This window comes from Caretta caretta, chromosome 1 (assembly GCF_965140235.1).
Source record: "Caretta caretta isolate rCarCar2 chromosome 1, rCarCar1.hap1, whole genome shotgun sequence".
Lineage (NCBI taxonomy): Eukaryota > Metazoa > Chordata > Testudines > Cheloniidae > Caretta > Caretta caretta.
The window spans coordinates 152,840,132-152,855,379 of record NC_134206.1 but is presented as its reverse complement, the minus strand read 5'-3'; the positions used below and the strand labels follow the sequence as shown (position 1 = coordinate 152,855,379).

Genomic DNA, 15,248 nt, shown 5'->3' with positions numbered 1-15,248 from the left:
GTTAGAAAATTCCAGATAAGTCCAAGAAAAGACAGTGCCAGTATGTGGTCAGTACTTGGTTTCTGTAAACTGAGGCCTTGATGTTTCAAAAGGACTTCAGCTTAGTCTCTGATTCTAGTGCCAACATGCAATTGTGTGCTAAAAAATATGAGCACAAAATCAGGGGCCTCTGAAAATCTGAACCCAAATGTATTGTGGTTAAAGTATATCCAGTTAGTGATAACAAAACTATGTAATTATTAGAGGCAATTCACCTCAGATCCATACAGAGCCATGAAATGTTTCTTCATTCTTATTTACTTGTTGAGCACTGTTAATGTACTCTGTGCCATACATTACAGAGAAGACATGGTCCCTGCCTCATAGAGCGCATCAGATAGGCACCCAATAACCCTAGGTAACAAAGGACTGGGAATTTGGATCACAAAGGTCTTGATCCTGCAAACACACAAATGCTTAATTTTACTGCCATGAGTAATCCCAAGTGGGACTACTCACAGTACTAAAATAAAGCATGTGGGTACTGTTTGCAGGATCGGGGCCTAAGTGATGAAAGGAAGATGTAGTAAATCAAGAATCTAGATGAAATAGAATGGAAATTGCCATAAAAGATCAGGATGGCTGAAAAGACAATTTTTGGAATTTCTAAAAGATTTGGTGTTCCCCTAAACTCTAAATAATCATAGTTCCCCTTTTTTCAATTTTTGAAACTCTTAGCAAATAATTTTTAAAGGATTTGCACTATGTTTGTAATGGTGTGTCTGGTGAGGGGAAGGGAAAAATAGGTGGTTTTGTCATCCAGCATTTTCCTTAGTACTTGCGTACCATATTGGTGGCCACTATAGGAAACCCTAAAGTAGACAAATCTCTGTTAACCAACCTGAGTGGTCTTGACAGTCTCTGAAGAGAGTTCCTTCAATCTCTCTTTCAAAATGAGGATAAGAGGAGGAAGAGGAAATCAAAATGCATGGGGGAGGGGCGTGGGATTAACAGATGTCAAGCAGTAAAAATGTTAATTAGCACTTGTATTGTGGTTATGAAACATTTTTTTAAAAATTTTGTTTTGTAACATCTTGGTATTAAAATATTTTAATTCGTTGTCTCCAGATTTATTTCCAAAAAAGGCTGTAGTAATTTAGTAATAAGAACAGGCATACTGGGTCAGACCAAAGGTCCATCTAGCCCAGTATCCTGTCTTCCGACAATGGCCAATGCCAGGTGCCCCAGAGGGAATTAACAGAACAGGTAACCATCAACTGATCCATTCCCTGTTGCCCATTCCCAGCTTCTGGCAAACAGAGGCTAGGGACACATCCCTGCCATTCTGGCTAATAGCCATTGATTGACCTATCCTCCATGAAAATTACCAAACGCCAATAGATCTTGATCAGCTATACTATTTGTTCTCCTGTTTTTCAGTCAGTCACTCATTCCTTTTCACAAGCTTCAGAAGATATTTTCACTATCACTAATGTGAGTTTGTCCAATGACTTTCACAACCTAATTAGTTTTGTGGTTTTGAATTTTGCCTCTGAAAACATAGCCGTTGTAAATTTCTGAATTTTCTAGATTGCGCTGTTCAAGGTAAAGTCCTCAAAATGAAATGAACTCCAAATTCAACTGTCTCTAGCTCAGGTGCATACATAATGTTGATCTGTAGACCTTATTGGTTTGGTATCAGTGTGTGTAAATCTTGGTAAAGGGGTGCGTATATGAATTCTGACATCAAAGCAGAGTGGCCTGTGTAAATAGTATGTATGTTGCACAACAGAATAAATTACTGGTTGAGGAACTGAAAACAGACTTCTCTAATGATGGAGTTTCATTTATATTGCTTAAGTGCTGCAAAAGCATCACTGAACTGTTCTGAAAATATTTAGATACATTGCTAACCTGATCTCAGGTGATGCATTATCAGTCCTGGAATATTGCTGTGATTTAACTTAGGGTAATGCTGAAAAGAGATTTGTATAGGACTGAAACTGTTTTCTTTAGACTGAACACCTGGCATAGTTACAACAAACCCTAATCGTTTCCTTTCAGGCCTCTAACTATATGTGTTATGTCTGGTGATAGATACTGGAGAGTCTTCTTTAGTTTAGGCGATGAGCTATTGCTTTTGAGGCCAATGATCTCTAGTCCAAATCCAGGCAGGAACTGATTCTTCACTGACTGCTAGAACGTTGCTTTCAAGCCACAGCCTGTGTAAGTGGAGTCCCCCACCTTGTTGAAGTGGGGAACACAGTTTTCTACATCCATTAGGAAGGAGTAGTGCTTGGCCCCGCCCCGCCCCTTCCCAAGGCTTCCAGGGGGAGAAGGGAAGCTAAGTCATGGCCTCATCTCCTCCCTGGTTTGGGGAGCTGCAAGAGCAAATAATCTCTTCTCCTTGGAGTGCAGGGATTACTATTGTGAATGGCTTTTGTACAACCATGCGGTGGGAGGGGGAAGCTTCTTTTTGATCAGCCATCATCTGGGCCTGACTGGATAGGGATGCATTAGAGCGAAGAAACTGATTTAATATTGCTATGTGGATCTCTCCTTTTGAAGGGGAATAAGCACATTAAAGCTGCAGCACTTCTAAGGGTCTTCCAAGGAACTGTTACATAAACTGAACAACACACCAACGTTACTGGGCTCTTGTGCGACTTCTAACTTCATTAACATAACTGGAACTGACACCTGCTGAGCCCTGCTCAAAGTTTCATACCGTCATTCAGTTGTATAGTATTTCCCTGGCAATACTATGATAGTTCAGTCTGGGTTAAGTATTCCTTAGCGGATGCACAAAGATTTATGTGCAGGACTTAAGCAGCACTGTAGCAGTACTTCTGAAATCCTCTTTAGCAGACTGAAAATTTTGAAAGAGTTGTAATCCCTTCATACTTCCAAACTTATTTAAATTCAACAAAAGTAAGTTTTGGCATGACTTTATCTGAAAATGCCAATATACTTAAACATAGTCATTTATTCAGAAAGTTCTACCTTTTAGTAAACTTTACAGTCAATGCCGATTACCAAAACCATGGAAAATATGTCATACAGACTGGAGAAGATGTTTATGTATTTTACTCTTTTCAGCTTTTCTCATTTATGAAGGCAAATTGCTATACCTTAGGACAGCAGTTCTCAGGGGCCACAGGGGCCACAAGCAGGTTTCAGGGGGTCCCCCAAAATAAACCAGAGAACAGGGCCAACGTTAGACTCCCTGGAGCTCAGGGTAGAAAGCTGAAGCCCAAGATGTGGGGCTGAAGCCAAAGCCCAAGCAGCTCAGCTTTGCAGGGCCCCCTGTGGTGTGGGGCCACAGACAGTTGCCCTGCTTGCTACCCCTTATGCCAGCCCTGGCTTTTAATCTGCTGGATATGCAGAAAAACAGCTGTTGTGGCACAGGCGGGCCGTGGAGGTTTTTATAGCATGGGGGCGGGGAAGGGCCTCAGAAAGAAAAAGGTTGAGAACCCCTGCTATAGGAGGCATTTTAAAATGTCAGCTTCCCCCTTTTTGGTGGCTGTAGAATGCCATATTGGGGCCTTCTGTGCTGCTGTCCTTTTCAACATAGACAGTTTATGTGTTGCCCCAGGTTGTGGGGCTGTCTTGGGTTTGTCTACACTTAAGCGGGGAGTGAGTCTCTCATCCCGGGTAGACAGACTCGTGCTAGTGGTGCTCTAGCTAGCATGCTAAAAGTAGCAGTGTGGGCATTGCCATTCAGGCTCTTGAGTCTGAGATTGAGCCCCACCCTTAACAGCCACATTGCCATTTTTAATGTACTAGCTCAGCTCATGCACTAGGCTGGGAGGCGTGCTTCCAACTCCAGTGTGGACAACTACAACCCCTCCACCAGGTCTGAGGGGAAGTCAAGTTGCTAGCTCCTTAAGTCCACCCTTTTTTCCAGACAAAAATGCTCTAATTTTGAAGAGGATGTGCTGTATTTTTCATAGTAATAATGTAGTTGAATTCTCATTCTTAAGAGCAAAACTCACCCTTTACTATGGAATGACGAGCAGTGCTTCTGTAATGTGTCATTTGGACAACTGTCACTGACACAAGATAGACTCCACTGAGTATGCCCAAGGTATTGTTTATTGAGGAGCATAAACAGGTTTGTGGGTAAAATTGTTAGTAAATGGCCCAAGAAGGTGCTTAACTTTGTTTTCTCTTTTCTCTATTAATTTAGCAACAATTTTTTGGTCATGAGCGAGCCTTTAAGAATGATCTTTTTAAAAAAAAGAAAATTGTTTTTCTGGGTTTTTTTAGTTTCTTTTCTTTCTTTTCTTTTCTTAAATCACTCTTGGCTGAAAAATTGTAGCTAGCTTTAGTTTCTGTTTCAATCAGGAATTTAAAATAACTCTTTGGGCTCTTCAGGCCACATGACACAACATTCCTCACCCTCAGAATTGCCAGCAGTTTATATATTTATAAACTTTAAGATAAACAGAACTTTATTTTTGTTGGTTCAACATGTGAATAAAACTTAGTTATTCTTGGATAAGTACATAAGAATAGTAAGTACATTTTGTACCTTGTTTTTCCTACTGCATGAATATCTTGTGGACCATTGTTTAAATACAAAAGAGAGAGAACAAAAGTTGAGCATCTTACTTTTCCTTTTTTCTCGGGCTGTCGAGTAATTACAAACATTAATCACGATTAATTGCGTGATTAAAAAATCAATCATGCGATTAATCACACTGTTAATAATAGAATACCAAATATTTAAATATTTTGGATGTTTTCTACATTTTCAAATATATTGATTTGAATTATAACACAGAATACAAAATGTACTTTACATTTATTTTTTATTACAAATATTTGCACTGTAAAAACAAAAGAAATATTTTTCAATTCACCTAATAAAAGTACTGTAGTGCAATTTCTTTATCATGAAAGTTGAACTTACAAATGTAGAATTATGTACAAAAAAACCCTGCATTCAAAAATAAAACAGTGTAAAACTTTAAAGCCTACAAGTCCACTCAGTTCTATTTCTTGTTCAGCCAATTGCTCAGACAAACAAGTTTGTTTACATTTGTGGGAAAGAATGCTGCCTGCTTCTTGTTCACAATGTCACGTGAAAATGAGAATAAGTGTTCTCATGGCACTGTTTTAGCCAGCGTCGCAAGATATTTACATGCCAGATGCACTAAAGATTCATATGTCCCTTCATGCTTCAACCACGATTCCAGAGGACTTGTATCCATGCTGATGATAGGTTCTGCTCGATAACAATGTAAAGCAGTGCAGACCAACGCATGTTCATTTTCATCATCTGAGTCAGATGCCACCAGCAGATTTTCTTTTTTGGTAGTTGGGGTTCTGTAGTTTCTGCATCTGAGTGTTGCTCTTTTAAGACTTCTGAAAGCATGCTCCACATCTCATCCCTCTCAGATTTTGGAAGGCACTTGAGATTCTTAAACCTTGGGTCAAGTGCTGTAGCTATCATTAGAAATCTCACATTGGTACCTTCTTTGCGTTTTGTCAAATCTGCAGTGAAAGTTTTCTTAAAACAAACAACATGCTGGGTCATCACCCTAAACTGCTATAACATGAAATATATGGCAGAATGCGGGTAAAACAGAGCAGGAGACATGTAATTCTCCCCCAAGGAGTTCAGTCACAAATTTATTTAATACATTATTTTTTTAACAAGTGTCCTCCACGTGGATGCATGTCCTCTGGAATGGTGGCTGAAGCATGAAGGGGCATATGAATGTTTAGTATATCTGGCATGTAAATACCTTGCAATGCTGGCTACAAAAATCCCATTAGAACGCCTGTTCTCGCTTTCAGGTGAGATTGTAAATAAGAAGTGCGAAGCATTATCTCCCGTAAATGTAAACACACTTGTTTATCTTAGCAATTGGCTGAACGAGAAGCAGGACTGAGTGGACTTGTAGGATCTAAAATTTTTCATTGATTTTGAGTGCAGTTATGTAGCAAAAAAAATCTACATTTACACGATAAAGAGATTGCACTACAGTAGTTGTATGAGGTGAATTGAAAAATACTGTTTCTTTTGTTTATCATTTCTACAGTGCAAATATTTGTAATAAAAAATAATATAAAATGAGTTGTTAACTTTGTATTCTGTGTTGTAATTGAAAACAATATATTTGAAAATGTAGAAAAACATCCAAAATATTTAATAAATTTCAATTGGTATTCTATTGTTTAACAATGCGATTAAAACTGTGATTAATCATGAATAATTCTTTTAATCGTGATTATTTTTGAGTTAATTGTGCGCATTAACTGCGATTGACAGCCATACTTTTTTCATTACTTTAATTTTCATAAACAAGCCAGATAATTGTCTTAGACATGATGGCCTTACATCTGTCTGGGCTTTTGTTTTAAAGTTATCATGATATCCTACTTCTTAGCCTTGTATAGTCTACTCCAGCCTCTTTCTGGGTTGCTTTACTCATGAGAAGTCTGTAGATAAAGTTGCTTTTTCTTTTAAAGAAAGAAATCAGTCAAAGACTGGGTAACTGCCACAGTAAATGACATGGTTAACCAATGACAGACAAACCCACAATAAAAACCTCTAAAATGGCATATGCAAGCATTGATATGTATAAAAGTTAATGTGACAGATAGTGCTTTAGTTAGATTAAAGGTGGGATTTCCAAAGGGGCCTCAGCAAGCCCAAACCCCATTAACTCTCATTGAAGCTCCTTTGAAATCCCAGTCTGAATAAGTTTCACTTTACATAGAGTTAGATTTTAACTTCAAATCACAGCCTGCATTTGGGGAATTTGAAGAAAACGCTGCTGCAAAAGCCTCTGGAGCTATGGTGGCTGGACTGCCCCAGAATTCTTCACGGGGCTTTAGGAAGAGTACATGATGAAAAGGCAGCTTGATCACCTTTTGCAAGCATTCCATGTATACGGTCCCCCTGACTTTGTGCCAGGTCAGCTCTACGGGCCAGAACTAGCTTGGAGCAGTCTTTATGGCTGATTACTGTCACCTTCTTCCCTTCCTAACTTATGCAGGACCATACTCTGGCCCACAATCTTCTTCTGTGATACAGTATAAGAACTTCAAATGATATAATTTTATATGCAAAGTATTCTATTTTTGTGACGCAACAAGAAATAATTTCAGCATTTCTTTTGGCTTTGCCCCAAGATTTAAGATGTCTGCACTAAAATGGTGTTTTATCTTGTATAGCTTGATTTTTGCTGTATACCTGATGTTTATATATAGGAAACCTAAATAAGAAGGGACTGCGGTAATATGGAAATATGCATTTTGAAGCTGTAAATATGTTTTGAACTATTCATTACGATTTCAACAGAATTTGTGACATTATTTCTAATTTTAGAATAAATATCAAATAAAAGTATCCTGACATCTGTTTACCATACTGCTGCTACATTGGAAATGCACCTAGAGTCTGATTCTGCATCCACTGAAGTCAGTGACAGCATTGCCATTGACTAAATTTGGTATAGGATCAACCCCATATATAGCAAATTGTGTGAACACCTAACAATCTAGTCAGTTGTGAGATCTGTACATTTTAATGGAATGTACAGAAGCTGATGTACACTAACAAACTGTCTCTTTTGAAATTCATTTCTAGCAGTGCAGTGCAAATATATGAATGTTTGGGATCATGGCAGTATGTGAGCAACTGAGCCAAATGTTTTGATTGTGCAATTTGGAAATCTCCAGTGTTATCCTGAGTTACATTTTGCAATATGTTCTTGATTTGGAGACGCTCACCGAGCCCAGAATGTGATTGTACACTTAAACCTAGGCTTTTGTATGTGAAAATATTTGGATGAGGTATGGGTATTTTTGTTTCAGAAAAACTAATTTGTACTGCTGAGAACTTCATAGATTATTATTAGTCTATAGCAAAAAGACAAAACAAGTATGCTTGATCACTGTTTCATTTAGAGATTTGTAACCGTTCCCATTGCATCCTTAATTAGGAATTTTATGCTCAGGATCCCAAGGCTGAGTCCATTATCTTTTATATCCTTGCAATCGTTTAGAGTAAAGAACACTTAGATAAAATCCAGGGATCTGGAGTGGAATTTTCAAACGCACCTCGGATACTTAACAACAACAGAATCTCAAGAACCCATTCCTTGTTGTTGGAGACCTAGATATCAGACTTCTGAATAACCAGAATTTTATATTGAACCGTGAAGATTGGCATATTCCCTCTTGGAGAAAGATCAGCCATGTTTGCCCTCAGTTGTGATTGCTTTCCTGCCTATGAGCCCTCCACTGCCATACTGTGTCCCAGATTATGTAAGGCTTTATAGACTGTAACCAATATTCTGAACTGCACCTGGAAATGGACAAGTAGAAAATGCAGAGCATAAATCATTCGTTACATACTCAGAATGTAACTGATACCCTACTAAAGTGATGATTCTCTGTGGTCCATGCTTTTAGCTTCCAGGTGCTTATCAAAGGTAGCTTCAAATAGGACACATTGTATTAATCAAAAAATCCTGTGGCTAGAAGGGCGTGGATCTCTATGACATTGGAGAGGAATGTTCACCACTTCCAGGTCAACTGTAGATGATAAAAGTCACTTTGTAATAGCATCACCTGGCAACCCAGGAGCAGGCATGGATCCCATATTAGCCCAGAATTGTGAACCACCTTGGCAGAGGTTGGATATATTTAAAACCAAAATTATTAGAGGTTTAAAGAATGTATTTGTGTTTTATCAAGTAGCTGCCTCAGGCTCGAATCATCTGACACATCTTAAAACAATAGAATTTAAAATCGGGTACGTTTATTGTCCTCTCTGCAATAAAATTGGAGTATATCCCAGATGGCAGAGTGCAGGGGGAAGGCAAACTACATTTTAAAGTAGTCCATTTAAACATCAAGGGTAGAATTTTCAAAGGTACCTGTGTGACTTAGGAACTCGCATCTAGTTGGAAGTCAATAGGACTTGTGCTCCTATATATCTGAGGTGTGTTTGAAAATTCCACTCCAGATCCCTGGATTTTACCTAAGGGTTATAGAATCATAGAATATCAGGGTTGGAAGGGACCTCAAGAGGTCATCTAGTCCAACCTCCTGCTCAAAGCAGGACTAATCCCCAGCTAAATCATCCCAGCCTCTTCTGCAGAACCTGCTGCCTAGCCACTCAGTCCCTAATCTGTAGCAGTACATGGGATTCTTCCTTCCTAAGTGCAGGACTCTGCACTTGTCCTTGTTGAACCTCATCCGATTTCTTTTGGCCTCTAATTTGTCTAGGTCCCTCTGTATCCTATCCCTACCCTCCAGTGTATCTACCACTCCTCCCAGTTTAGTGTCATCTGCAAACTTGCTGAGGGTGCAATCCACGCCATCCTCCAGATCATTAATGAAGATATTGAACAAAACCAGCCCCAAGACCGACCGTTGGGGCACTCTGCTTGATACCGGCTGCCAACTAGACATGGAGCCATTGATCACTACCCGTTGAGCCCGACGATCTAGCCAGCTTTCTATCTGCCTTATAGTCCATTCATCCAGCCCATACTTCTTTAACTTGCTGGCAAGAATTTTGTGGGAGACCATATCAAAAGCTTTGCTAAAGTCAAGGAATAACACGTCCACTGCTTTCTCCTCATCCACAGAGCTAGTTATCTCATCATAGAAGGCAATTAGGTTAGTCAGGCATGACTTGCCCTTGGTGAATCCATGCTGACTGTTCCTGATCACTTTCCTGTCCCTGAAGTGCTTCAAAATTGATCCCTTGAGGACCTGCTCCATGATTTTTCCAGGGTTCTTTACTCTAAACAGTTGCAAGGATGTAAAAGATAATGGACTCAGCCTTGGGATCCTGAGCCTTCAGTGGTTTGGGAGAAATCCTTCTTTCTGTACCACAGTAATATCAAGCTAGAAATCATCTCCAAGAAAGTCAACCTGGTGGGAAGGACGTTTAGGAGTGAACTGAAGGAACTGCGGCATCCCTTCTGGTGTGTGTGTAGGTCTGTGAGTCTGAAGAATCTGCATTTGGAAGAAGGGCCCTCTTAAAGGATAGAGGCAAAAATTGCCCAGATCATATCTTCGGGCTCAGACTGGTTAGGACCTGCACAGCTTATGGGGTGGAGGGATGACACTAGAAAGAGGAAACGAGGGCCATTGCTACAAAGGCCAATCAAGACAGATGTCTGGGAATGTGGGGGGGGGGAGGATTTGGAAGGTGCTATGTGAGCTGTTCAGTGGGGTCCCACAGAGCACAACATAGGAGCAGGCACAATTCAAGTTTGTTTAAAAATGCCAGCAGTAGAGAGAAATCACCAATAGAGAAGAACTGTGTGTGCGTACATGTGCGACAAAAGGTATAGGAATGAAGCAGTCCAGCAGGAGGACAGGCTCACTGTAGTAGGGCTCACTGTGGCAGAAGCAGCTTGGGGAATCCAAGTTGAAAGCACAGAGTCTTGAGGAGCTTGCAGTATTCCAGGCAGGGAAGGAAAAGAGTCCCAGCCTTATCTCCGTGACAGATTGGAGGGGGTGCTACTAGACTACTAGTTGTTGGGGTCTCTATTTGAAGCAAGGATTTACTGGGAGAGCTTATATCTCTGCTGCCTGTTCTCTTCTCCTTTTCCTTTCAGTGTGGCACTTTGATCCTTCTTGTCCCCCTTGTCTGCTGTTGGAGAGTTGGAATAAAAGAAAGACAAAGAAAAATAAGAGAGAGCTGGTTATGACCAATGAGGCAAAATGTCTGTTTCCAGACCCAATGGGGGGGGGGAGAGAGAAACTGGTGGAAAATGCATGGACTGGGGTTTACATACAGAACTTGGCTGACGGATCTTTTGCTCAGTTTCTTGGTGGGCAAAATCATGAAGCAGTTTGTCCTATGCTGGCTGTCTCTGTCTATAGGATAGAAGATGAGGGATGTACAATAATATTGTCACCATTTTCGAGCAATTCACAGGACTCTTCATAATTTACTGCAAACATTGCAACGGTTGCATTGTTGGAGGTAAAGACTGCTCAGAAATCTTGCTCTGCACTGCCATCAAAAGAAGGGGAAATGCTTGGATACAGATCCAGGAACTCAACCAGAAAGAAAAACAAAAGTTTTTTCTTTACATTAAAAGCACTTCTAGCTTGGAAGAGTCAGATTTTCCCACATAGCCAGGTCACTTACAGGGGTGCTCAGAAGAAGATTTTAATCTCACCTCTTGAGGCAGATATAGAAACTAAAACCCTAAAGGTTTTTAATTCACTGAATGGGTTGATAGGTGCATTTTTAAAGCATCTGACCCTCTAGTAGCAAGTAGAGCTGAAAGAATAATTGATTATTTGGTTCGGCCACTCAGCACTTGAAAGACCATAAATAGGCCTCATGTTCATAAAGTGTTGAGCACTCATCCATTGAAAATCAGACCTTTTTAAGATGTTTCATCTTAGATATAAAAAAGAGGCACCCAAAATCACTAATCACTTTGAAAATTTAGGCCAGAATATCTAATGTTTAGAAAAAAGTGAAAGGAATAATAATTTCACTGTTTCCAAGGCACGATACCAGTGAAAACATTGCATCTGTCCACTACTCAGTTGAGAAATTTGTGGAAGCTGCATGGCATGATGTTTAAAGTTTCCTTCTTCAAGCATTTGGGAAACGTATACAAATTACAGCCAGAAAGCTAGGCTAATGTTCCTAAGCTAGTCTCTCCAGTGTCAATTAGCATTAATAATTAATTTCCTGGAGATTCATTAAGTAGTTGATATCATAAGTGTACTGTGATTTAATAGTCTATCTGAGTTTGACTATTTTATTTTTGTGTCTGGGGCTGCTTTTGGTATGACTTTTCCCAAATGACTGAAGATTAAAAGATATTTACTTTACTATTTAAGGTGGTCTGGAAGAAGTGAGAGTGTTAAGTTTGTTGTTTGATGCTTTGCAAAGCTCCTTAAAACTGGCTTCAAATTCTACAGTTGTCCATTTTAGCGAGAAGATCAGTTAAGCCTGAGGCCATCTAAGTTGTATCTTTTTGCTGTTTCCACACAGCCTGCTTCCTTTCAGAAGATGCAGTTTTGTAAATTAAGGACATAGCCTACCTGAGCTATTTCTAATGCTGACTTGCCCTGGGAATATGTAAATAAAAATCTTTCAGACCTGATGATAATTCTCTGGATTCACTGTTGGCAGAAAAGATGTTAACGTCCACTTAGATTGCTTGTAAAATAAAAGGGATTAAGCAGATACTTAAAACCAAACGTGTTACAAACAACTATAATTTTTAAACAATTATAAAAGTACAGTAGTTGTTTATGCTTTGCTTGGACAACATGGCAAAGACTTAGCCTTCCTTGGGGAGATTCACAGCAGCAATCTACCAACCCACTTAAATCATAGGACGAACTGTATTACCATATAGAAAGAACTTGGTCCAATACATATGTCCCTGCTCCCCGCATGAAGTGAAAGCTCAAGACAAAGCATTGATATAAGGAATAATTACCCATTTCAGATTTGTCAATCAATTCCAAAGGTTAATTTAATCTGAGACAGAGTGTAAAAGAAGAGATACTGCAGGACAAATGTTTCCAGTTACTAAGAAAAACTGATATGAGAAGGAAGTAAGAAGTAGATGGATAGGTATTGTAAAACACAAAAGTGCAATTAAAATGTAGATAGAATAGTGCTGGATTACCTATCAAATTAGTATTTTGTGTTAAGTATAATATGTGTTAAATGAGTTAGTTTCCAATAAGGGAGATGAACAGTAGATGGTGCTTAAGAATCTACTGTATTCTTAGCTGTACCTGTGAGGGAACAGCAGACAGGCTGATATACTTTGTAGCTTGCATGATGTGTGTTTCTCCATGTACCAATGTTATGGCTAAAATTTTCAAAAGTGCCTAAGATTTAAGAGCCTAAGCCCTGGTCTACACTAGGACTTTAGGTCGAATTTAGCAGCGTTAAATCGATTTAAACCTGCACCCGTCCACACAATGAAGCCCTTTATTTCGACTTAAAGGGCTCTTAAAATCGATTTCCTTACTCCACCCCTGACAAGTGGATTAGCGCTTAAATCGACGTTGCCGGCTCAAATTTGGGGTACTGTGGACACAATTCGATGGTATTGGCCTCCGGGAGCTATCCCAGAGTGCTCCATTCTGACCGCTCTGGACAGCGCTCTCAACTCAGATGCACTGGCCAGGTAGACAGGAAAAGAACTGCGAACTTTTGAATCTCATTTCCTGTTTGGCCAGCGTGGCAAGCTGCAGGTGACCATGCAGAGCTCATCAGCACAGGTGACCATGATGGAGTCCCAGAATCGCAAAAGAGCTCCAGCATGGACCGAATGGGAGGTACGGGATCTGATCGCTGTTTGGGGAGAGGAATCCATGCTATCAGAACTCCGTTCCAGTTTTCGAAATGCCAAAACCTTTCTGAAAATCTCCCAGGGCATGAAGGACAGAGGCCATAACAGGGATCCGAAGCAGTGCCGCGTGAAACTGAAGGAGCTGAGGCAAGCCTACCAGAAAACCAGAGAGGCGAACAGCCGCTCTGGGTCAGAGCCCCAAACATGCCGCTTCTATGATGAGCTGCATGCCATTTTAGGGGGTTCAGCCACCACTACCCCTAACCGTGTTGTTTGACTCCTTCAATGAAGATGGAGGCAATACGGAAGTAGGTTTTGGGGACGAAGAAGATGAGGAGGAGGAGGAGGAGGTTGTAGATAGCTCACAGCAAGCAAGTGGAGAAACCGGTTTTCCCGACAGCCAGGAACTGTTTCTCACCCTAGACCTGGAGCCAGTACCCCCCGAACCCACCCAAGGCTGCCTCCTGGACCCAGCAGGCGGAGAAGGGACCTCTGGTGAGTGTACCTTTTAAAATGCTATACATGGTTTAAAAGCAAGCATGTGAAAGGATTACTTTGCCCTGGCATTTGCGGTTCTCCTAGATGTAAAAAGGTTTTGCAAAAGGTTTCTGGGGAGGGCAGCCTTATTTCGTCCTTCATGGTAGGACACTTTACCACTCCAGGCCAGTAACACGTACTCGGGAATCACTGTAGAACAAAGCATTGCAGTGTATGTTTGCTGGCATTCAACCAAAATCCGTTCTTTATCTCTCTGTGTTATCCTCAGGAGAGTGAGATATAATTCATGGTCACCTGGTTGAAATAGAGTGCTTTTCTTCAGGGGACACTCAGAGGAGCCCATTCCTGCTGGGCTGTTTGCCTGTGGCTAAACAGAAATGTTCCCCGCTGTTAGCCACAGGGAGGGGAGAAGGTTGAGGGGGTAGTCACGCGGTGGGAGGAGGCAAAATGTGACCTTGTAACGAAAGCACATGTGCTATGTATGTAATGTTAACAGCAAGGTTTACCCTGAAAGAGTGTAGCGACTGTTTTATAAAATGTGTCTTTTTAAATACCGCTGTCCCTTTTTTTTTCTCCACCAGCTGCATGTGTTTCAATGATCACAGGATCTTCTCCTTCCCAGAGGCTAGTGAAGCTTAGAAAGAAAAAAAAACGCACTCGTGATGAAATGTTCTCCGAGCTCATGCTGTCCTCCCACACTGACAGAGCACAGACGAATGCGTGGAGGCAAATAATGTCAGAGTGCAGGAAAGCACAAAATGACCGGGAGGAGAGGTGGCGGGCTGAAGAGAGTAAGTGGCGGGCTGAAGACAGGGCTGAAGCTCAAATGTGGCGGCAGCGTGATGAGAGGAGGCAGGATTCAATGCTGAGGCTGCTGCAGGACCAAACCAGTATGCTCCAGTGTATGGTTGAGCTGCAGCAAAGGCAGCTGGAGCACAGACTGCCACTGCTGCCCCTTTGTAACCAACCGCCCTCCTCCCCAAGTTCCATAGCCTCCACACCCAGATGCCCAAGAACGCGGTGGGGGGGCCTCCGGCCAACCAGCCACTCCACCACAGAGGATTGCCCCAAAAAAAGAAGGCTGTCATTCAATAAATTTTAAAGTTGTAAACTTTTAAAGTGCTGTGCTTAAAGTGCTGTGTGGCATTTTCCTTCCCTCCTCCACCACCCCTCCTGGGCTACCTTGGTAGTCATCCCCCTATTTGTGTGATGAATGAATAACGAATGCATGACTGTGAAGCAGAAATGACTTTATTGCCTCTGCAAGCAATGATTAAAGGGAGGAGGGGAGGGTGGTTAGCTTACAGGGAAGTAGAGTGAACCAAGGGGCGGGGGGTTTCATCAAGGAGAAACAAACAGAACTTTCACACCGTAGCCTGGCCAGTCATGAAACTGGTTTTCAAAGCTTCTCTGATGCGTACCGCGCCCTCCTGTGCTCTTCTAACCGCCCTG

General features: G+C 41.1%; 1 protein-coding gene across 8 annotated transcripts in view; it reads left to right on the top strand.

The window, feature by feature from the left end:
- The window catches only part of LOC125642528 (X-linked retinitis pigmentosa GTPase regulator), a 105,823-nt gene that overhangs the window by 63,879 nt on the left and 26,696 nt on the right, over window positions 1–15,248 (top strand). The gene's annotated exons all lie outside the window — the stretch shown is intronic.